Genomic DNA, 26,252 nt, shown 5'->3' on the forward strand with positions numbered 1-26,252 from the left:
TTTCCATACTCGAAACTTGGTACCAATCACCAAGGTTTAACAATTATTAGCCATCATTCTGATGACCTGCCTTAGATTAGCCACGACATTAATAAACCGTATGGGCTATTCTGTTCTGAACATTCTTAATGAATGCTATCTGAATGTATATCTATTACATTTAGCTTAGGTCACAAAAGGACTATCAATGGCATTTAAGGTTTGGAGCAAGTCCAATACCTGCTTGCTTGACAGGGGACCATAATGTCACAACTGTCCTTGGCACAAGGACGATTATAAATAGCTCAAAGGCTAGTCTTACAAGACTTTTATTATATATATACATATATGGCATAGAAGCCTGTCTCGATGGATGTAGAAAGATATGGCATAAAGCCCAGTCATGAAGGACATAAATGATTATACGGCACGGAGGCCTTGTCGCAAAGGTCATTTAGATATGGCACAACGGCCTTGTCATAAGGACATTTATCAAATCTGGCACAAAGGCATGTCACCAGGAATGTTAACATTTAATATGTTAGCTTGTCACGAATGACAAATTATAGCACATAGGCTTGTCATGAATGACTTTAAAACATAACTCGATGGTCTATCATCAAGGACCTTATTTGATTAGCCGCAACCTTATTAGATTTGGGCTTCAAGGTTTGAACGTGGTTCTTCACCTTTGGACAGGGAGTCATAGACCACAACTGTCACCGTCTTGAAAGACGATTCATTTGGCGGAAAAGTGAGCCAATCAACATCACTAATGGATGTTTATATATAACCATCGTGTCTAATGATATTATTCATGATCATATCGATCATATTGACTATTAGGTTTAGGTATAATCACACTATTTTGAACAGGGGATCATATAGATCACTACTATCTTTGTCTTACCGACACTAGAATAAAGTATAGCCCGTAGGCATTTCATCACGAGGGATGTTAATATTATGATCATCATAACGTTGATATTAGTCAGGACTGCAATGATAGTATAGACTATGCGATTTGAGTACAGCTCACCCCCTTGGGCAGAGAATCACAAAAGATTACGATTGCCTTGTCTCAATTGGATAATATACTATAGCCCTTAGGCAAAACTCATTAAGGATGTTAAAATCTTTAATCATCATATTGACGATCTTTGTCATGATTGGATTGATCATATAGACTATTAGGCTTGAGCATAGCTCACTACCTGGGACAGGGAATCGTAAAGATCACCATGTCTTTGTCACACATGGACAATATAATATGGCCCATAGGCGAAACATCACTAAGGGATGTTTATAATAGGTTCATCCTATTAGATGATATAAGTCATGATTCCTAAATCACTAGGTTAGATAAGGGAATTGAAAGGATCCAATATAAGGATGACTGTTGTGATTTTCTCTAATCACATTTGTCAAGAGTGCTAACACGTTCTTAAGTGTTAACAAGGATCTGAATCCCTTGCGTAGGTTTCACCATCTTGGCCGCATAGGCTAGGTTTCACCTTTAAGATTTCCTTTTAAACTGCATACTGGCAGGGAAGGAAGGATATTTATTTTATTCAAGATTTTTTTTATCATAAATCCTACTTTAAAAGTTAATAATAGCACAAATTGCCTAGTCACATAGACAAGTTTAATTTATAAGCCATGATCTCAAAGAATCGCGGCATTAAGGTTTGAATCAAAGTTCCTTACCTTTTTCTGACAGGGAGCTATAGACTACCACTGTCTTTAGTCTCAGAGGACATCAACTATAGCCCGTAGGCACTTCCCTTCTAAGGGATGTTTATTATGGAATTGCCCCTTAGGGTAATTAATTAACCATGGTAAACAGAGGCCATATTTGGTTAATTTATTGCCAACATTTATTTAGGACTTCTATTATAATTTATCCTAATTATAAAACATTACCAGTCTTATTAGTGGCACCTAAGGCCTGGTCACATGGACATTTATAAATTATAAGCTTATGATTTTAGAGAATCAAAGCATGAAAGTATATTGGCACAATAGGCCTAGTCACAAGGACAATTATAATTTTTAAGCTATGATTTCAGAGAATCAAAACATTTGAGGTTTGAACCTAGTTCATTACCTTTATCTGACAGGGAGTCATCGCTACCACTGTCATTTGGCTCATATGGAAATGAGCGGGGCCCGTAGGCATTATGTTACCACGTATGGTTAAAATATGATCATCTCAATTGATGATGTAAACCCAGGATTCAGAGATCATTAAACTGGGTTAGGAATCTTTTAAAAATATCTTTATATAATAACGTGTGTGATTTTAAATGAATCACATCTACCAGGAGTGTTAACATGTTCTAAGATGTTAACAGGGATTTGAATCTTTTAAACAGGTCTTACCATCTTGGCCCGGTCTTATAATTGACCTGAAGGCTAGGTTTCACTCTTATTATTCTTAGTTAATGATTTGAATCTTTTTAACAGGTCTTACCATCTTGGCCCGGTCTTATAATTGACCCGAAGGCTAGGTTTCACACTTAAGATTCTTAATTTATAATTATCGCAGAAAAATTTTAAATTGAGGTGTTAATATGGATCTGAATCTAATTATGGAACTACCATCTTGGTCCGGTCTTAAAATGACACGTGGCTAGGTCTTGTCCTTTTCAGATTTTGTCATTTTATTATAATGGTATATCTTATAAAAGAAATGTTATTTTTCATTTATTTCATTTTTTCACGTTTAGGATGAAAATTTTAAATTTATTCAATCCATTATATGAAAATAAAAATACAGAGTTGCCCTAAGCGGGACTTGAAAGGAATAATATGTCCTCGGAGGGACTATAAGATAATTATGTCCTTTTAAGGACTATTAAGGAAACGATCTTCAACAAAAAAGGAGTTTTCTCTTTCATTCTATCTCTGAATGCTTTTTCCTTGGATGCTCATTTCATTCTAGCCGCGGTACGAAGCTCAGCATCTCAGGGCTCCGGGTGTGGAGAACTCCTATTATGGCTTCTTCGCTTGGCGGCGTATCCAATAAAATTTGGAAGTAAAAATTTCTAGATTAGGATTGAGAATATTCCTAAGTTAAGTCTAGACTCAAAAGGTCAAGGAATGTGCTACTGTGTCATTGAGATTAAACACAAAAGACTAGTGTTCAATTCACTCAATGTTGCCTCTGATACCAACCTGTCACACCCCGATTTCCACGTGTCACCGGTGGGCCCGGTGGGGGATTATCGTGACGTCATGGTTGGCAACGTAATAGTCAAACAACACAATATTTAATATGCACAACGGAAGAAATTGAAAATATAATACAACCGAATTTATTATTGTAATATCAATTGTCACAATATTCGGAAGTTTATCCACAGAAAGATCGAACATAAAATGGGAACAATAGTTCAACAGACTTTTAGGCATCTTAAGCTTGCGAGACTTCTATTGATGCTAAGGAGAAATATCCAGCCAATTTCGTATAGTACCTGCATTTAGCCTTTTTGGAAAATACGTCAGTTTACACTGGTAAATACAATTAACTGACTCATTTTGAAAATGGTTTAAGAAGATTGGTTTGGATGCACGTGGCACAAAATATCTTTTATCACTTGATTAAAATGCACAGAGGCAAAATTAATCTTTTTAACTTGGGAGAATTATTTAAATATATAATCTTGTGAACAAATTACATGTTTCTTATGCGTTCAGTAGCCCGGGTCAAAACCGGGTTAAAGATCAATAGACAAACCACATGGCATAAACCGTGGCGGGTAACCAACGGCTATACCTTATAATAATAGACATAATGCCGAGTGTACGCCTACACTCGGATGTCGAGGTCGTGGCCATTTCGTAAAATGCTGCCAAGGATATCCGGGACATGGTCATTAACCCCCCAAAGGCTTTTAAGTAACAAGACTGTTTAAACGAGTCACATTGATAATACCCAACTACAAATGAGTTGGGGTCAATTGCCCGATCAAGCGGTATGCTATATACCGTAACCCAAGCCCGTATAACGGAAAACAAGTTAAAAGTATTTACCTGAGCTAAATATAAATTCAATCCCAGCCGTATATCAAATCAGCAAGTACAGATAGCTTTTACTGGGCTCCTATTCTGGAACGGAGGTTTATAATAATCTATTAGAATCCTAACGGGTCTTTAGTTAAGCTTAAGCTTAGACCGGTTAGTTTCAAAGATACGGTTCGTACGCACTATTTAAGCGAAGACCGGATAGAATGTGATTTAGACCCGACAAGTTCAGAGACTCGTTTAATATGGGAATTTAATACACATTCTGGATTTTGAGATAAAACCGTTAAGGTTTGACCTGTTTCGGCTAATTTATGTAAATTTGTTACATAAACCGAACCGTTCGCGTAATAAGCGTGACGGGTATTCATGAGAGCTATATACAGGTTTCCTAAGTTAATTATGCCTCAAATATGTTGTGACATCAGTAAGATGTCTTTCATTATGCCCGAAACGAATTAAATCACAAACTATGCCCCGTAGGGGTAGTTTGGTTATTTTAAAGGTTGTAAAAGGGTTTAAGTGTTTAACTGAGTTACAGGTCTGATGTAATCAGTAAACATACTCAAATTAATGAGTTATAACAGTAGGATAAAGTACACATGTGAAATTTATTAATTATAACCAAACTATGCCCCGTAGGGGTATTTTGGTAATTTCACATAAGCCAAAAAGCTCAGAACTGAGGTCTGAGTTTAACAACCTTTGCTTACTGTTAAAATATTATAATTTTCCTCAGATATCAGTAGGTATCAACCCTTGTATGTTAAAAATACTTATAGTACATACTATGCGTTAAAAACGCTTAAAAGGCGATTAAAGCCATTTCCGGGTTTGATATTTAAATCTGATATTTTTATATTTCCAGAAGGCTTAAAAAAATTTATTTAACATGTGTGATCAGTAGCAAAAGGTTTGGAGTCGTTTTAATATGTAAAACTCATTTTATGGCCCGTAAGGGCAAAACCGACAAGTACCAGATTAAGCCTACGACTATGAGTTATGCTCAGCCTAAAATTAATTAAAAATCTTTAAAATTCCCAAAATAATATATTACATCAGTGGGTAAGAGATTTGATATCAAAAAGTATGTTTAAGTAGGCTATACGCTAATTACGCCATTCTATTAACATAAAGCATTCATTTTGCGATGATGAGCATAACTCTTAATCTACAATTCAAACTGATGTCAAACTTTGCGTACACGTTTATATATCAGTAATTAAAGTTTCTACTCTTTTACATTTCCAAAAATCACATTTTAAGGCAATAAGGGCATAATGGTCAACATATGGCCAATTAACAGAAACATGCATATTAATTGGATAACTAATGCACCAAGGTGTATAATCACAGAGGGTAGTACTAACATGTAACCTAGTCCAATTAAAGCTCTGAGGCATTTCCAAAACATGTCTAAACGGGTCAGAACTGAAAGTCAAAGTGTAAGTCAAACTATGTGACTTTCGGCTCCGAACCGGGTCTAAACAAGAAATCGCCGGGTTGAACATGTTTAGACATGTTCCTACACTTATTACCAAGTTATAACAATGATCCAACAGGCTGTATATGATCTATAATGTTAATTATGCATAAATGGCATTTTAGCCTTCCTGTTGACTTTTTAAATATAAGTTTGACCCGACTTTTGACCTAGTTAGAGTGGTGATTAGGGGGAACCCTCTTAAGGGTTTATTACCCACATAAATACCAACTTATAACTACTTTTAATTCGAGATATGACTGAGCCATTGTTGACTAATCTCGAAGTCAAATCGTAATTACGACGGTTTGACTTCTAGCTGAATAACTAAGCTAAAGTCAAATAAAGAAATGATTAGCAACTTACAAAAGTCCTAAGCCTGATTAGCGATCACTTGAGAGTGCCTTGGAGCTCCAGGAATGATCAGTTTGCAAGAGGAAGGTGTGTGTAGAACAATGGTGCATATCATGGTCCTTTATATAGTGTTTAATCCACCACAATTCTTTGACACATGAGTCTACAACCCACCACAACTGATCAACACATGTTCCTAGTGCTTAGGGGTTGTTTAGGGGTCAAGAAAGATGTGGAGAATCGATTGTAGGTCAGTTTCATGCGCATAACAGCAAACAGTCCCGTTTTCACTCGCTGGCACCCCCTTACGGACCGTAAGGGGGTGGCTTACGGTCCGTAAGCCGTATGCTGAAACAAAAATGTTGTTCTTTCAGGATTTCGAAAGGGCAACCATCTTTTTCTGAATTTGGTGCCTCATTTATCAGTTAGGGACCTCCCAAAATGGCCTTACATACCCTACCATTTTGGATTGTTTGCTTGAATCCTTGTTTGAAAGTGCCGAATAATGAGGTTTATGGAGTTTTTCTTCGCAGGAGTCCACCATTTCAATTATTGTCAAGAATTTCTGGATTTAGATGTTTAAGATATATATACTTGGGTCTTGGGATTTATAATTGAGGTCATTCAGAGGTAAAAATTTAACATGACGCCACTTTTAAATCCTGCCAAAAACATCTTTATTACATCCGGGTTTACAACGCGTTTTGTCTTTCATGACACGTGTCGTTATTTCATTGAACACGAATTTTCGAGGTGTTACACATGGTTACCATACAAGTCAGGTCTAGGTTCAAGTAGTGCACGTATTAATCAAATTACTATCACACAACGAGCATGGCATACACAAAGAGCACGTTAAACGATAACTGTTACTAGAAGCCCAAATATTACTCGTCCCAACATGTTGTGCGATCAGCACTATCTTGTGCGATCCACAACAAGTTCTGCGATTAACCATAAGACCGACCCAAACCATCATAAAGCCCAACCGTAAGTACACGGCCCAATGAGTCTTGTGCGATCCGGATAACTTGTGCGACCGGGTTGGGCCATTCGGCCCAATAACACATGTTAATTCTAACCAGCGTGTGTGGCCCAAGACTTGTGCGATCCATAGGTCTTGTGCGATCATGCAAGGTATATGTTATACATTGTGCTAAAATCTATTGTACCTAGCTTGTGCGAGTCCCTTGTGCGACCAGCTCTTGTGCGACTGAAGGGCTTGTGCAATTAGTTATGAATTCCCATAGATCATGCAATCAGTTATAATTATCAAACCATTTCCAATTTCCTCTCTACTCAATCAAATGAACACTAACAGTTTCCAAGTTTGCCTTATTCGATCAAATCAAACATTTATCATTGAATTCACATGAACCCTAACAATTCATCTAATCGTAACAGCCCAACTTAAATCTTTATTGAATCAAATAGTTTGATTAAACATTAAGATTCAATATCTATTATGCAACAATTCGAAAGCAGGAACATAATGTCCAACTAACATCTACTCGGTTCTAGATCAATAACATGCAACTCGAATCGTATGAATATTTCCACATAAACCCTAATTCCAAATCAACACAAGTTTCACAACTATTCTATGAGTTCGGTTCGATCATTTAAAGGCATCAACCAACTGTTCATCTCTTGATCATACATTATTACCACATCAAGAACCATTCATTACTTATACCAAGAACCCTAGCTATCACATAAAATCATGGCAACCATAAAATTATCTAACAAACAAAATTCATTAAGCACTAACCGGTTAGCAAGCTTCAAACAAGAATAATCCGAATCAAAAAAGCTTCGAAGAGGTATGTGTTGTTGCCGTCGGGTTCGAGAGGGAGAGAGAGATTTAGGGTTTGTGTGTTTTCTTGTGTTTTGCAAGTTATGAGAAACAAAATCCTATCTTGGGTAATTGTATAAGCATAAAAGGAGTGGGCCGAACCCACACATGGGCTGCTCTTTTGGGTTTCGAGTACAACAAGTGCAAACCGAATGGGCTTGTGCGACCGGTTGTTCTTGTGCGATCGGTTCATTTAATGTGATCCTATTACATACATACATTCGTTACACATAATCACATAACATAACAACATAACATTCAATTAATCATCCATGTTCACATAATCATATAACGTTCACACCGGTTACATCAACATAAAAAGAGAGGTTTGAAATACGAGTTGTCACAGATGTTCACTAAAGAGTTGAACCCATCCAAACACCCATTTTAGAGAATGTTCACCCGTTAGTAGAAAAGTTCAACACATTAAATTACCATGTTCAACACTACAACTTTCAAACTAGAATTAACATAATGAGACTATCATCTTAATTTACATTAAGGATAGACGAAGTGTTGGATTTATATGTACGGGTTCGATAAATCAACGCTGCTGACCGAGCTATGACCCGTAAGAGTTACACCTTGGGCAACGAACATTAAATCCACTTAACTTGGTTAACTGGTGACCACGAACAATTAACGGAACGAAATATATAATTATCTAGAATAATTATATATCCACGAGAAACGGAATTTATTATTTATACGGGTTATAAATTATATAACGTTTAATTACATTTTAATTAAACTTTGTTTTTCGGGCTTCGTATCGCGTCTGGGCTTGAACCTATCATATTGGGCTTTGAAAGCTAAAAGATAATTAGAGATGGTTGATAGGGTTATTGTTAACCTAAATATATATTACTATATATATTAATAACAACCATCTTTGACATGAGCCTCTCCCGAAAAACCAAGAAGGATATTTGTTTTCCTTTTTGCTTTGTGAAGCCGTCAAAAAGAAAACAAGAGAAAGCCACCACTTTTTCACTTTCAAAAGGTGCTGCCACCTTTTGTTGTTTGGTATTACGACTGGCAAGCTAAAGCCGTTACCGCTCGGTTCGTGTTCGTGTCTAGCACTCGTTCGTTGTATCTCGGTGTCTCACACGGTTAATTATTAACCACAAGGGTATAATTTTTCTCATCGGTAGATTAATTATTTTATGTATCGTATTTGCATGTTTGTAACCATGATCCTGTTCAGTTCACTTTTGGTGTCGATTATTATATTTATTCCGCTGCATTTTATTAAGTATATATTTAGTTAATAAAATATGTCAAACCCGTTTTGATAAAAAGTAAAATTGATACCACTGAATCCCAACAGTGGTATCAGAGCGACGCTTACAACATGCAAATCGGAACCTTTCCTTTTAACCGGTTATAGATCTCAAACTTTAGCTTGTTTAAAGTTTCAGATCTAAATATTTCTTGGGCAAAAAAAGTTATTTGGTCAAAAGTTCTATTTGTTTTATTTGACCAAAAGATTGCTTACTTCAATATGATTGTGTTGAATATGTAAATATGGCCGACCTTGTACTTTTATTTTGTTATTGTTTTGTTTTATGGTTTTGGCCCACTTTGTGGCTCAAGTTGTAATAGATTAGGGTTTCAATTCTTGTTATATTTTATATTATAATATAAAGTTGAAGACCCGAAGACGAAGACAAAACTGAAGACATTACATGAATCAAGGAGGTGCTAAAGACAACTAGATGCACTAGGTCCATCCTTGTGGTTGTTTGTTACCCCGTGACCCAGTTTGGTCTTCCTATTTGGCTCTAGCAAGAACAAACAAAATGGCCTAAAGATTTACATATTTAGTTTTGCTATTATGGTTGCTTTTATCATATAAGTTGTTATATAACATACCAACCTAATACCAAACTTTTTAAAAGGTGTTTTAAAATGTTCACAATCAATTATAACAAGTTCTTAATTGATTTTTACAACTTGTAAATATTTGTTATAAAACAAATGGTTTATTTTAAAATAAATAATAACCATTAGAGTTTTAAAATTTAACAAGTTTTTAACTTTCTAAAACTCATAACTTAATAGTTTTAAAACTATTAACTTTTAAATGGTTATACAAGTCGCGACAAACTTAGTTTTAATAGGTTATTTAAAATTAAGTAACATGAGAGATGAAAGGGTTCATCAAGATGTCACGATTAAATATATACTAAAACTGGCTCTTACGACCCTATTTGTAAGTATTAAATTAACCCATAGTTAAAATCAATAGTCTATGCCATCCTACCACAAGCTACACTTGGAACGTAAAATCGAACCATCAGTGTTTGGAGCCACAGCACCACACTTGATGTCTAGCATATCCTTCCAAGGTGCAAGGGTTTCGTTGACACATCCGGCCCTTCCACAAGTACCTCTTTTAGGACGACTATTACTTTTTCTTTTCTCAGCACATGCTCCAGCTGTCTCGAAAGTAAAAAAGTCGGCATAGATGAGGCTAAACGTATCAATGTATAGACAAGAGTTGTCTTAGCGGCCTCATACTCGAGAGTTGTGCAATTCTCACAATTGACACTCGTTGTCAGTCTGCCTAGTCACTTACTAAACAGCATGCCACAGCTGCCTTTACTACTGACATAGCCAGATTCTCATTCCTTGTTCTAATTATTGTAATGGGTCATTAATTAAATAAGGAAATATACATTGAAAATACTAATTAAAATCTCTTTGCTTATGTAACAGATGTCTAATGAAAACAACTCCTTTATTCTCAAGTCTATACTTGAAAAGGAAAAACTGAATAACACCAACTTTCTCGAATGGCACCGCAATCTGAGAATAGTTCTCAAGATGGAGAAAAGGCTTTATATCTTAGATGGCCCAGTCCCTACCGAGCCTGAAAGTAACACTACTGCTGCTCGTAAGGCACTAGAAAAGCATAACGAGGATGCCATTGAGGTAGCCTGCCTTATGCAAGCCACCATGTCTCCTGAACTTCAGAAGAACATGGAAGATAAAGATGCTTATGACATGATCCAGCAACTGAAAGGCATGTTTCAGAAACAAGCCCGACAGGAGCGATATGACACCATGAAGCAGCTCATAAGCTGTAAAATGCAAGAAGGATCGTGTGTCAGTACTCATGTGCTTAAGATGAAAGGGTACATTGACCAGATGAACAAACTTGGTTATCCACTACAAGATGAAATGGCAGCTGACTTCATCTTGAACTCTCTCCCTAGCTCATATGACCAGTTCATTATGAACTATAATATGAATGCTTGGGTGAAGACTGTGCCTGAGCTACATGGTATGCTCAAAACGGCCGAGAAGAACATTTCACATAAAACCAACCAAGTTCTGATGGTCAAGTCGGGTGGTGTTAAGAAGCCCAACAACAAGAAAAGGGCTCATAATAGCAAAGGCAAGAAAATGGCTATTGTTGCTGCCAAATCTGCCACCAACAACAAGCAGGTTGCTAAACCACCCCCTCCTCGGGAGCGTCAGTGCTTTGAATGCAACCAAATGGGGCACTGGAAAAGGAACTGCCCCGCAGTATCTAGCCAAGCTGAAGGCGAACAAGGCCAATAACATTGGCACTTCTTCAGGTATTCTTATTTATGTTATTGAACTTTTTACCGTCTCCAGCAACACATGGGTATTTGATACCGGGTGTGGTTACCACATCACTAATGTTTTGCAGGAGCCTGAAAAGTGGAGGAAGCTGAAACAAGGCGACATGGAACTCATCGTGGGTGATGGGAAAAGAGTACTCGTTCTTGCAACCGGCACATTTCATTTTTCATGTCCTTCTGGCCTTGTAGTTAATTTAAACAATTGTTTGTTTACACCTGGTATAACCAGAAACATTATTTCAGTTTCCCTTTTGTTTGAACAAGGTTTCAAGTACGTTTTTAATGGTATTTCTATTTCTGCCTACTTGAATGATGTCTTTTATTTTGACGCTAAACCTCGAAATGGTATTTATGAGATTGATGTTCAAACATGTAATAACATATATCATCTTTCTAAGCGTAACAAAGTTGGTATTAATGAAACCTTTCTATGGCATTGTAGACTTGGCCACATAAGTAAGGCACACATAAAATGGCTCCAATCCAAGGGGATTCTTGAATCCACTGGACAGGACTCCTTTAATGGTTGCGAATCTTGTTTAGCTGGCAAACTCACAAAGTGTCCCTTCACTGGTGTTGGTGAATGGGCCAATGGTCTGCTAGGACTCATCCACACTGATGTATGTGGCCCTTTCAGAACCATGACAAGAAACCATGAAAGATACTTCGTTACTTTCATCGACGATTATAGTCGATATGCTTATGTCTATCTTGTGAAGCATAAGCATGAAACTTTTGAAAAGTTCAAAGAGTTTCAAAACGAAGTAGAAAACCAACTTACTAGAAAGATAAAAATACTTCGATCAGATCGAGGTGGCGAATACCTCAGCTTAGAGTTCCTCAATCATCTCAAAGAGTGTGGAATAATTTGTCACACCCCCAAAATCCACCCGCGGATGACACCCGCTTCGAGGGCGTGACCGACCAGGATCCAGCCACCAATTATACTGAATAACTAAATTGACATCAAAAGTAGTACTTGCTGACCATACGATTAGCAAGTGTTAAGTTTAGAGTTCAAGTCTTAAGTTCAGAGTAAAATGTAGCGGAAGCATAATTAACAGTTTTAAACATTGTTCATACGGTAAACATGATAAATGCCCAACACACGGGCAGACGACCACTACACATCCCAAGCAGCTGCTCCAGTCACTGGCCACCTGCAAAGCATGCAGTAAGGGGTCAACAATAATGCTGAGTGAGTTCACTAGTTGTCCAGTTTTAATTACCAAAAACTTGTTTCACCAGTTAATTTATCCGTTTATACATGCCATGGGGAGCTACCCCAAAAGTTAGCGACTAAACTGTTTTTCCAATACCGAACACTAGGTAACCGAATGCGTTTCCGCAGGATGCCCCGATGTCAATGTTCTATCATCATTGACGGATGCCTGAGTACATTAGTTCACGACCGATCCCATACCATGGCACGGTGTGAGGCTGGTAAGACCTAAATAGCGCTATCAACTAATAACCCGTTCGCCTGGCACCGGCGACTAATCGGTATTATGTAGTAGGGACTTGAGTGATAGAGTTGCGTTTAGTGCCGTTGATTGCATTCCGTATAAACAGTAATTAACTAAAAAGGTTTCCCAATACAAGGGAAGTTAAAGTAAGTTTGTTTCCCAATAACTAGGGAAGGAATGTAGACGGTATCCCCTTTACCAGGGGATAGGGTTGTTTTAGTCTCGTGTCCCAAACCACAGGGACGCATGCTTTTAAGTTGTGAACTCACCTTGGGTTGCTCGGTATGATACGTTACTTGGTTAAGTATGTTGGTCACCACGTCCTAACATGGTTACCAAATGTGACAACTCGAATTTCTAAGATCTTATTTCGTATTTATTGCACGTTCATGTAATTGCACAATTGATTTCCATGAAATTATATACGTTTTTATTGTTTGATTGTGCATAGTTGGTTGTTATTTGATAAACTTGTCAAATGTGTAAACTTGGTGGTGAAATTGTGTAATTATTTGGAATGGTGCACTATTGTAAAATATAGTACTTGAGGGTGTAGAGGGCAATTAGTGAAATTCTAGTAACACTTAACCCTAATCCCCTCCCTAATCATTCACTAATCACTTTCACCTAAACCAAAGAACGTACTCTCATTTCTTGGGCTCTAGCAATCATCACCATCATCATCACCAAGATAATCATCACGAGTTTGATCACTCTACTCCTCTAGAATCATTCAAGGTAATTGTTTAATCATTGTTAATGATTTGTGCTTGATTGTTTATTGATTTCTTGATTCTTGTGTTCTTGGAAAACCCTAGTTTCTCATGTGATATTCTGTGATTTAATCCTGGATAGTTGAGATTACGATGATGATTAGATGCATGCTTGATAGGTTAACATTGTGGTGATTGTTGTGGTTTAACATCGATTGAATGAACTTGTGATTTGCCGTCATATGTTTTGATTTAGGGTTTGTTGAATGAAAAACGTAACTGTTCTGATCCTATTGAATTCTGTGCAAATGGAAATTCACGCATGATAGTCTGAGTTTATGTTAATATGTAATGCCTGAGTTTAATTGAATTGTAGAGGTCCGAATATAATTGATTTGTCTAGTCCGAGTTTAATGGATCAAAATGGTCCGAACATAATGGTAATTGATTTGGTCCGAATATAATAACTTGTCTTGGCCCGAATATAATCAATTGTAATGGTCCGAGTTTATTGATTGGACCGAGTTTAAATATTGGTCCGAGTATAAATGACTACCTTGGTCCGAGTTTAATAGCTTGTTCATGGTCCGAGTTTAATCTTCAAATGTTGGTCCGAGTTTAATAGCTTGTTCATGGTCCGAGTTTAATAGCTTGTCTATGGTCCGAGTTTAATAGGATGTCATTGGGCCGAGTTTAATTAATGGACTCAAGGGTCCGAACTTCTTGAAGCTTTGCCTGATCTTTGAATGCTTATGACATATGATCTGAGTTATTTGTATCTGTTAAACTGTTAAGTGCTTAACACTATCAAATTGGTAAACACTGTGTAGTATGTTAACGGAACAAACCTGTGCATGTAAATTCTAATAACTCTGATCAACGCTGTAACACAACTGCTAACGAATAACTAGGTCAAAGCAAACTGAGAAAACTCTTGATATAGGACTTGAATTGCATGAATGTGATTAGTTGCTTACGTGTACTATGATGTTACGTGCGTATTGTTCCGAACATGAACTGATATTATACGTGCACACGATAGGACTTGATTGAAATACTTGTGAGTGCATAACATAGCATACCGAGCAAACCCAGGTGAGTTCACACTCTTACCAAGGCATGGGATTCCCGGGGTGTTGGGAATGGGATTGAAAGGTTGATTAGATACTCTATTGACACTATGACTAGACTACCACTTTACTATCCTCGGTTGTGAAGGATACCTATAGTTACGAGTAGTCTAGTGGTTATACAACGTGGAACACCACCACCAGTAACGTGGAACACCACCACCAGTAACGTGGAACACCACCACCAGTAACGTGGAACACCACCACCAGTAACGTGGAACACCACCACCAGTAACGTGGAACACCACCACCAGTAACGTGGAACACCACCACCAGTAACGTGGAACACCACCACCAGTAACGTGGAACACCACCACCAATAGAACATACAATCGGCCCAGTAGAGCCACCTGTTACAAACGAACTTACTATTACGCATTTACTTTCTGTGAACTCGCTCAACTAGTTTGTTGATCATTCTGTTACATGCCTTGCAGATCGTTAGGTACTTGGAGCTTGCACTGGAGAAGCGGGTCGTTGTGGACAAGGATCGTGGCTTTTCTGTTGAGCTATTATGACACTTAAAACTGTTAACTACTACTGGTTTATTTACTATGCTTCCGCTACATTTTGAAACGATGACTTGTTTGCTCACCTTTTGTATTGAATGGATGGTTTTCAGTTATTTTACTTAATATTAAATGCATGTTCAATATGATTGGTGGCTTGATCCTGGTCAGTCACGCTCCCAAGCGGTGATACTCCGCAGGTGGATTTTGGGGGTGTGACAGATTGGTATCAGAGCCATTGGTTATAGAGAACTTGGTTATAATATAGAAAAATGTTTTTATTAAAACCAGACTATAACCAGAACAGTGCTCTCAACGATCCACAACGACGCTTCGCTCCACGTGCAAGACTCAACTTCCTAGGTAATAAGGTTTATGTTTATTGCCTACATGCTAGAATTTGCATAGAACTTTGCTCGTAGTATGCTTACATTACCTTGCTCACAACTTGTTATTGCATGAGAATACTTATGTGCTTACACTCTTCTGTCATCGCACTATTCGCGAACCTTTCTCACTTATGTTGCCTTTGATGTGAAGATCAATGGCCGCACGAATTACCATGACTCAAGCCCAGCTAGAGGCTCTCGTTGCTGCGGCAGTTGCAGCCGCCCAAGCAGGTAGTATACCCTGCAGTATAGACACTAGGATCTTTAGATCCTACATTAATTCTCGTACTTAACTTTGCCCTATTCGTACACAATAGGTCAACCCGCTCAGCAACAACCTGGGTGCACATTCAAGAATTTCATGGATTGTCGTCCTAGCTCGTTCAGTGGCACGGAGGGAGCAGTTGGACTCCTCCACTGGTTTGAAAAGCTCGAGTCGGTTTTCGAGATGTGTGAATGCCCTGAGGCTCGCAGGGTGAAGTTCGCCACTGGCACACTTGAAGGGATTGCGCTCACTTGGTGGAACGCACAAGTGCAGATCTTAGGGTTGGCAGCTGCTAACGCCACACCCTGGAATGAATTCAAAGAACTGATCAAGAGGGAATACTGCACTAGAGAAGACATTCACAAGTTGGAGGACGAGTTGTATAACTTGAAAATGGTTGGTTCAGAAATCGAAGCTTACACCAAGAGATCGAATGAGTTGGCTGTGTTATGTCCAACTATGGTGGACCCTCCATACAAGCGTATTGAGTTGTACCTCAAAGGTTTGGCACCAGAAATACAGAGCCACGTTACCTCGGCTAACCTCAACAACATCCAGGAAATCCAGCGTCTCGCTCATCGCATCACCGATCAGGCAGTGGATCAGAACAAACTGCCAAAGCGTATCAGTGCTACTGCTACCGCTACTGCTTCTACTACACTTGCTACTCCCAGTGAAAGTAAGAGAAAATGGGATGGGGATTCTAGCAAAGGGTCAGCTTCAGTACAGTCACAAGCTCAGCAACGAAAGACAGACAGTTACCAGAGTCCCAGTCAGCACTCCTCAGGCAGCCACAGACAGGGAGGGTATCGAGGAAACCTTCCAAAGTGTAACACTTGCAACAAACATCACAGTGGCCAGTGTAATAAGGTTCGTTGTCAAAGATGCCTCAAGATGGGTCATGAGGCCAAAGATTGTAGAAGCGCTCGACCTGCGAACCAGAGCCAGCAGCAGCTACCAGCACAGCAGAATCAGCAACAGGGCAACAAGGGGTGCTATAATTGCGGTGCAGAGGGTCACTTCAAAAGGCAATGCCCTCAGCTGAACAGAAACCAGAACAACAACAACCGTAACAACAATCAGGGTAATGGTAACAACAACAACGGGGGAAACAACAACAACAACAACAACGGCAATGAAGTTCGTGGTCGTGCTTTTGTGTTGGGTCGAGGAGATGCAGTGAATGATCCCAATGTGGTTATGGGTAAGTTTCTTCTCGACGATATTTATGTTACTGTCTTATTTGATTCGGGTGCTGATACAAGCTATATGTCAATGAAAATGAGTAAATTATTAAAACGTACACCAACGCCCCTAGACACCAAACACGTCGTAGAACTAGCCAATGGTAAAAGTGTAGAAGCCGCTCAGGTAGTCAAGGGTTGTAGTATTGTTCTAGCGGGTCAGACTTTCTCGATTGATCTCATAACCATAGTTTTGGGTAGTTTCGACGTCGTCATCGGTATGGATTGGTTATCCCAACATCACGCGGAGATCTTATGCAAAGAAAAAGTTATTCGTATTCCTCGCTCCAGTCAAGAACCTCTCGAAGTACAAGGTGACAAGAGTGGTGCTGTGGTTGGCATCATCTCTTTCTTAAAGGCGCAGAAATGTTTACGAAAAGGACATACTGCCATTCTGGCACTTGTCACTGACGCATCAGCAAAGGAAAAGAAGCTGGAGGATATACCAGTTGTGCGTGATTTTCCTCAAGTGTTTCCTGAAGATTTACCTGGTTTACCTCCTCATCGTCAAGTCGAGTTTCAGATTGAGTTAGCTCCTGGAGCAGCACCAATAGCCCGCGCACCGTATCGTTTAGCTCCAACCGAATTGGAAGAACTGTCGAAGCAGCTACAAGAGCTCTTGGAAAAGGGCTTTATTCGTCCGAGCTCTTCGCCTTGGGGAGCTCCAGTATTATTTGTGAAGAAGAAAGACGGTACGTTCAGGATGTGCATCGACTACCACGAACTCAATAAGGTGACGGTGAAGAACCGTTATCCTCTTCCGCGCATAGATGACCTATTCGACCAGTTGCAAGGGTCGTGTTACTATTCCAAGATTGATTTAAGGTCAGGGTATCATCAGCTGAGAGTCCGGGATGAGGACGTCTCCAAGACCGCATTCAGAACTCGCTACGGCCATTACGAGTTTCTAGTCATGCCATTCGGGCTTACGAACGCACCTGCAGTCTTCATGGATCTTATGAACAGGGTGTGTAAACCCTATCTTGACAAGTTCGTCATTGTCTTCATCGACGACATTCTGATCTACTCCAAGAGTCAGGAAGAACACGAGCAGCACCTACGTCTTATCTTGGAACATCTTCGAAAGGAGCAACTGTACGCAAAGTTTTCGAAATGTGACTTCTGGCTTCATGAAGTCCACTTCTTAGGCCATGTGGTGAACAAGGATGGGATTCATGTCGATCCATCCAAGGTTGATTCGATCAGAAACTGGCCAGCACCGCGTACACCGACTGAAATACGCCAATTCTTGGGTTTGGCGGGTTACTACAGGCGATTTATCAAGGACTTCTCCAAGATCGCGCAGCCGCTTACTATGCTAACACAGAAAGGTGTCGTTTACAGATGGGGTAATACGCAAGAGACCGCTTTTCAGTACTTAAAGGATAGGCTTTGCAGCGCACCTATTCTCTCATTGCCAGAGGGCACAGATGACTTCGTGGTATACTGTGATGCATCCATCCAGGGTCTTGGATGTGTGTTGATGCAACGTGATAAAGTGATAGCGTACGCTTCTCGGCAACTCAAGGTTCATGAACGGAACTACACGACGCACGATTTGGAGCTGGGAGCTGTTGTTTTCGCGCTTAAGATATGGCGACACTACCTGTACGGTACCAGGTGCACGATTTACACCGATCACAGGAGTCTCGAGCATATTCTTAAGCAAAAGGATTTGAATATGCGTCAACGGAGATGGGTTGAACTTCTAAACGACTATGAATGCGCCATCAAGTACCATCCAGGCAAAGCCAATGTTGTGGCTGACGCCCTCAGTCGGAAAGACACTCTACCTAAGCGCGTGCGAGCGCTACAGCTTACTATTCAGTCCAGTCTTCCTGCACAGATACGAGCTGCTCAGTTAGAAGCACTGAAACCCGAAAACGTCAAAACTGAAGCCTTACGCGGCTCAAGGCAACGAATGGAACAAAAGGAAGACGGCGCCTACTATGTAACGGGGCGTATTTGGGTCCCACTTTATGGCGGTTTACGCGAACTTGTAATGGATGAAGCTCACAAGTCTCGCTATTCGGTACATCCAGGGTCGGATAAAATGTACCACGACATCAGCACTACTTATTGGTGGCCTAGTATGAAGGCTCACATCGCTACGTACGTTGGAAAATGCTTAACCTGTGCGAGAGTCAAGGTTGAATATCAGAAACCAGCTGGTCTACTTCAGCAGCCTAAGATACCACAGTGGAAATGGGAAGAAATTTCCATGGATTTCGTTACGGGCTTACCTAGATCCCAGCGTGGGAATGACACTATTTGGGTGATCGTTGATCGACTCACAAAGTCTGCTCACTTCTTGGCTATCAAAGAAACGGATAAGTTTTCTACTTTAGCAGACATTTACTTGAAAGAAGTTGTTTCGAGGCACGGAGTGCCCACCTCTATTATTTCGGATCGCGATGCACGATTCACGTCAGAGCTTTGGCAAGCGATGCACAAATCCTTCGGCTCACGATTAGACATGAGCACAGCATATCATCCTCAGACGGATGGGCAGTCTGAGCGAACTATCCAAACTCTAGAAGACATGCTTCGGGCATGCGTTATAGACTTCGGCAACGGCTGGGAAAAACACCTCCCTTTAGTGGAGTTTTCATACAATAACAGTTATCATACCAGCATTCAAGCCGCTCCATTCGAGGCATTGTACGGACGTAAATGCCGGTCACCTCTCTGTTGGGCAGAGGTGGGGGATAGTCAGATTACGGGTCCAGATATTGTAGTGGACGCCACAGAAAAGATTGCACAGATACGACAACGCATGGCGGCAGCACGCGACCGTCAGAAAGCCTACGCGGACAAGCGTAGAAAGCCATTGGAATTTGAGGTCGGGGACCGGGTTTTATTGAAAGTTTCACCCTGGAAGGGTGTGGTTCGATTTGGTAAACGAGGCAAACTGAATCCGCGGTACGTCGGACCATTCGAAATCTTAGAAAAGATTGGCAAAGTAGCCTACAGATTAAACCTACCTCCTGAACTCGGTGCAGTTCACAATGTATTTCACGTGTCGAATCTGAAGAAATGCCTATCAGATGAGACCCTTATAGTTCCTTTTAAGGAACTCACTATCGACGAGCGGTTGCAGTTCGTCGAGGAACCAGTTGAAATCACGGACCGGGATGTTAAGGTCCTCAAGCACAAGAGAATCCCTCTTGTTCGAGTTCGTTGGAACTCCCGACGTGGCCCAGAGTACACCTGGGAACGCGAAGACCAAATGAAAGAAAAGTACCCCCAGTTATTCGAAACCAATGCATCCACTGCTGAGGCTGAAGCTACTACTACTGAATTTCGGGATGAAATTCCAAATCAACGGGGGGATGATGTGACACCCCAGGAAAACCAGTGAACGATGTAACTTACCTAGCTTCCTCAGTGAGTGCGTACCAAATTTCGGGACGAAATTTCTTTTAAGTTGGGGATAATGTGACAACTCGAATTTCTAAGATCTTATTTCGTATTTATTGCACGTTCATGTAATTGCACAATTGATTTCCATGAAATTATATACGTTTTGATTGTTTGATTGTGCATAGTTGGTTGTTATTTGATAAACTTGTCAAATGTGTAAACTTGGTGGTGAAATTGTGTAATTATTTGGAATGGTGCACTATTGTAAAATATAGTACTTGAGGGTGTAGAGGGCAATTAGTGAAATTCTAGTAACACTTAACCCTAATCCCCTCCCTAATCATTCACTAATCACTTTCACCTAAACCAAAGAACGTACTCTCATTTCTTGGGCTCTAGCAATCATCACCATCATCATCACCAAGATAATCATCACGAGTTTGATCACTCTACTCCTCTAGAATCATTCAAGGTAATTGTTTAATCATTGTTAATGATTTGTGCTTGATTGTTTATTGATTTCTTGATTCTTGTGTTCTTGGAAAACCCTAGTTTCTCATGTGATATTCTGTGATTTAATCCTGGATAGTTGAGATTACGATGATGATTAGATGCATGCTTGATAGGTTAACATTGTGGTGATTGTTGTGGTTTAACATCGATTGAATGAACTTGTGATTTGCCGTCATATGTTTTGATTTAGGGTTTGTTGAATGAAAAACGTAACTGTTCTGATCCTATTGAATTCTGTGCAAATGGAAATTCACGCATGATAGTCTGAGTTTATGTTAATATGTAATGCCTGAGTTTAATTGAATTGTAGAGGTCCGAATATAATTGATTTGTCTAGTCCGAGTTTAATGGATCAAAATGGTCCGAACATAATGGTAATTGATTTGGTCCGAATATAATAACTTGTCTTGGCCCGAATATAATCAATTGTAATGGTCCGAGTTTATTGATTGGACCGAGTTTAAATATTGGTCCGAGTATAAATGACTACCTTGGTCCGAGTTTAATAGCTTGTTCATGGTCCGAGTTTAATCTTCAAATGTTGGTCCGAGTTTAATAGCTTGTTCATGGTCCGAGTTTAATAGCTTGTCTATGGTCCGAGTTTAATAGGATGTCATTGGGCCGAGTTTAATTAATGGACTCAAGGGTCCGAACTTCTTGAAGCTTTGCCTGATCTTTGAATGCTTATGACATATGATCTTAGTTGTTTGTATCTGTTAAACTGTTAAGTGCTTAACACTATCAAATTGGTAAACACTGTGTAGTATGTTAACGGAACAAATCTGTGCATGTAAATTCTAATAACTCTGATCAACGCTGTAACACAACTGCTAACGAATAACTAGGTCAAAGCAAACTGAGAAAACTCTTGATATAGGACTTGAATTGCATGAATGTGATTAGTTGCTTACGTGTACTATGATGTTACGTGCGTATTGTTCCGAACATGAACTGATATTATACGTGCACACGATAGGACTTGATTGAAATACTTGTGAGTGCATAACATAGCATACCGAGCAAACCCAGGTGAGTTCACACTCTTACCAAGGCATGGGATTCCCGGGGTGTTGGGAATGGGATTGAAAGGTTGATTAGATACTCTATTGACACTATGACTAGACTACCACTTTACTATCCTCGGTTGTGAAGGATACCTATAGTTACGAGTAGTCTAGTGGTTATACAACGTGGAACACCACCACCAGTAACGTGGAACACCACCACCAGTAACGTGGAACACCACCACCAGTAACGTGGAACACCACCACCAGTAACGTGGAACACCACCACCAGTAACGTGGAACACCACCACCAGTAACGTGGAACACCACCACCAGTAACGTGGAACACCACCACCAGTAACGTGGAACACCACCACCAATAGAACATACAATCGGCCCAGTAGAGCCACCTGTTACAAACGAACTTACTATTACGCATTTACTTTCTGTGAACTCGCTCAACTAGTTTGTTGATCATTCTGTTACATGCCTTGCAGATCGTTAGGTACTTGGAGCTTGCACTGGAGAAGCGGGTCGTTGTGGACAAGGATCGTGGCTTTTCTGTTGAGCTATTATGACACTTAAAACTGTTAACTACTACTGGTTTATTTACTATGCTTCCGCTACATTTTGAAACGATGACTTGTTTGCTCACCTTTTGTATTGAATGGATGGTTTTCAGTTATTTTACTTAATATTAAATGCATGTTCAATATGATTGGTGGCTTGATCCTGGTCAGTCACGCTCCCAAGCGGTGATACTCCGCAGGTGGATTTTGGGGGTGTGACACCAAATATGGGTCAAGTCGGGTACAAGTAAACACATATCGAACACTTAACATAAATGCAAACAACTACAGTAACAGGTATACATGCAGTAACATGTAGACATACAAACAGTAGCAGATCAGTAAACAGCCCAAACAATAGACAGCCCAACAGTTAAGGCCCAAAACAGCAAAACAGTCAAAGCCCAATACACAAAACAGCCCAGTCGAAACTAAGGTGGTTGCGACTCGCAACCGAGGTTGCGACTCGTAACTGCGGTCTCGGTCCGTCACGTTTTGGTTACGACTCGTAACCGGAGATTGCGACTTAGCAGGTGTGGTTGCGACTCACAACCAGGTTTGATGCGTGCTGATTGCGACTCGCAACTGGGAGGTTTCGACTGGTCATGCGTGGTTTCGAGTAGCAACCAAAGGTTGCGACTCGCAACCGTGATAACGTGCATGGCAAACTTCTAGAACCTGCAGTGTACTATCCAATGAAATTGCATTTTCATGTAAATGTTGTACTATGCCACTAAACATGTCTGTTGGTCGGTTTGTGCACAAATTTGGATTAAAAATCAGCATTTTCAAAATATTTAACACATTCAAACTGTTCTTCGTGATGTTCATACCATAATCAAACAACATTCAACCATAAACAACACAAAACCTTGCATAGAACCTCCAATCGGACCCTCATCCTAAACGAACAACAACAATAATCCGAACATGCAATAGTAATCTATCTAAACCCTCATTATAACAACCGAATATCACAACATTTTATAAGCTATCCGAATCATCCAAAATATGTCATTATAACCGACTATCATGATCCGAGAGAAGAAAAGGGAAGATCCGATTGCGGTCTTGTTGTGGGTTGATCCGAGAGGGATGAGAAGAGTGGTCTTGGTTGCTAAAACTTTAGGGTTTTTAGGGTTTTAGTGAGAGATGAGAGGAGAGTGTGAGAAGAGAGTGTTGTGAGATTTGTAAAAATGGTTAAGGGAGGGGAGGGTTGGTTTATATAATGTACCGAGTTGGGCTAGGGGGGGTTTCCGGGTTGGGTTCTCGGTCACAAGGCCCAAACCGGCCCATTGCTACTGTTCACTCGAGACCGTGGTCTCGAGTCGGGTTCTCGGGTTTGGTTGTGGTTTCGGCTCGCTAATATAACACACGTATATATATATATATATATGCACACATATCTATCACAATTACATATACACGCATAACATGTAACACAATAGTTCAGATTTTCATTCAATAACATATATACACGTAAGTTACATCACAAAAGGTTTCCCGGGAAAATCAGAAGTGTCACATTATCCCCAAGTTTTAGGAACTTTCGTCCCGAAAGTTAAGGCAGCCACTGTCAAGCTAGTGTGAGTGAAAGCAGCTAGTGTGAGTGAAAGCGTTTCAACGGGGTGTCACATCATCCCCCCCCCCCCCCCCCGTTAGTTTGGAATTTCGTCCCGAAATTCGGCTGTAGCTTCAGTGCTGGGGTTTTCGTTAGGGAACAACTGGGGATACTTGTGCTTCATCTGGTCTTCCCGCTCCCAGGTATACTCTGGGCCACGTCGCGAGTTCCAACGAACTCGTACAAGAGGTATCTGGCTACGTTTGAGGGTTTTGATCGCTCGATCCGTGATCTCGATCGGTTCCTCAGTAAAGTGTAGCTGTTCGTCAATCGTCAGTTCCTTAAAAGGAATCGCAAGTGTTTCATCCGACAAACACTTCTTCAGGTTGGATACGTGAAAAACGTTGTGTACCGCACTTAGTTCCTCAGGCAGGTTCAATCTATAAGCGACCTTACCGATCTTCTCGGTAATTTCGAATGGTCCAATGTATCGCGGATTAAGCTTGCCCCGTTTACCAAAGCGAACCACACCCTTCCAGGGTGAGACTTTAAGTAGAACCCGGTCACCGACCTGGAATTCCAATGGTTTCCTACGCTTATCAGCGTAGCTCTTCTGACGGTCACGAGCTGCCGCCATGCGTTGTCTGATCTGGGCAATCTTTTCCGTTGTTTCTACCACCATCTCTGGGCCCGTGATTTGACTATCACCGATTTCTGCCCAGCAGAGAGGTGACCGGCATTTACGACCGTACAATGCCTCAAAAGGTGCTGCCTGAATACTAGTGTGGTAGCTGTTGTTGTAAGAGAACTCTACTAGCGGTAGATGCTTCTCCCAGTTCTTACCAAAATCGATCACACACGCTCTAAGCATGTCTTCTAGAGTCTGGATGGTACGTTCGGACTGTCCATCCGTTTGCGGGTGATAAGCAGTGCTCATGTCCAAACGTGAGCCAAAGCATTTGTGCATAGCTTGCCACAATTCCGAAGTAAATCGAGCATCTCGGTCGGAAATAATTGAGGTTGGCACTCCGTGCCTCGAAACTACTTCCTTTAAGTAAATCTCCGCCAGGGTAGAAAACTTGTCTGTTTCCTTAATAGCCAGAAAGTGCGCGGACTTGGTCAATCGATCCACTATTACCCAAATAGCATCATTTCCGCGTTGAGATCTAGGTAACCCTGTAACAAAATCCATGGAAATTTGCTCCCATTCCCATTTCGGGATTTCTGGTTGTTGGAGTCGACCTGCTGGCTTCTGGTATTCTGTCTTGACTCTCGCGCAAGTCAAACATTTGCTGACGTATGTTGCTATGTGGGCCTTCATACCAGGCCACCAATATGTAGTCTTTAAATCGTGATACATCTTGTCCGAACCAGGATGTACTGAGTAGCGGGACTTGTGGGCTTCGTCCATCACGAGTTCACGTAAACCTCCAAAGAGAGGAACCCAGATACGCCCTGTTACATAGTAAGCACCATCTTCTTTCTGTTCTAGTTGCTGTCTCGATCCTCGCAGAGACTCAGCCCTGATGTTTTCCGGCTTCAATGCTTCAACTTGAGCATTTCGAATCTGGGTAGGGAGGTTAGACTGGATGGTAAGTTGCAGTGCTCGCACGCGCTTTGGTACGGTGTCCTTTCGGCTGAGGGCGTCTGCCACGACATTGGCTTTGCCCGGATGGTATTTGATGGCGCATTCGTAGTCATTCAAGAGTTCGACCCATCGACGTTGTCTCATGTTCAATTCCTTTTGCCTAAAGATATGCTCGAGACTCCTGTGATCGGTGTAAATGGTGCACTTGGTACCGTACAGGTAATGTCTCCATATCTTAAGAGCAAAGATCACTGCTCCTAGTTCCAAGTCATGCGTCGTGTAGTTCTTTTCATGCGTCTTGAGTTGTCCTGAGGCGTAGGCAATAACTTTCTCGCGTTGCATTAGCACGCAACCGAGCCCATGAATGGACGCATCGCAGTAAACCACAAAGTCGTCAGTACCTTCAGGTAACGAGAGAATAGGAGCGCTACAGAGGTTATCCTTAAGCCTCTGAAAAGCAGATTCCTGTGCTGCATTCCACTTGTAGGCGACGCCTTTCTGAGTAAGAGTCGTGAGGGGTTGTGCAATCTTCGAGAATCCCTGAATGAATCTGCGGTAGTAGCCCGCCAAACCCAAGAATTGGCGAACTTCAGTTGGAGTCTTGGGCGTAGGCCAGTTCTTTATCGA

At 40.6% G+C, this 26,252-nt stretch overlaps 1 long non-coding RNA gene across 1 annotated transcript; it reads left to right on the top strand.

The window, feature by feature from the left end:
• Positions 1–11,218: 11,218 nt before the first annotated feature.
• On the top strand, positions 11,219–11,438 carry LOC110896710. Its single transcript, XR_002568104.1, has 2 exons — positions 11,219–11,284; positions 11,380–11,438. It is a non-coding gene; the product is annotated as an uncharacterized LOC110896710 (long non-coding RNA).
• Positions 11,439–26,252: the final 14,814 nt, after the last annotated feature.

Source organism: Helianthus annuus, chromosome 12, assembly GCF_002127325.2.
Source record: "Helianthus annuus cultivar XRQ/B chromosome 12, HanXRQr2.0-SUNRISE, whole genome shotgun sequence".
Classification (NCBI taxonomy): domain Eukaryota; kingdom Viridiplantae; phylum Streptophyta; class Magnoliopsida; order Asterales; family Asteraceae; genus Helianthus; species Helianthus annuus.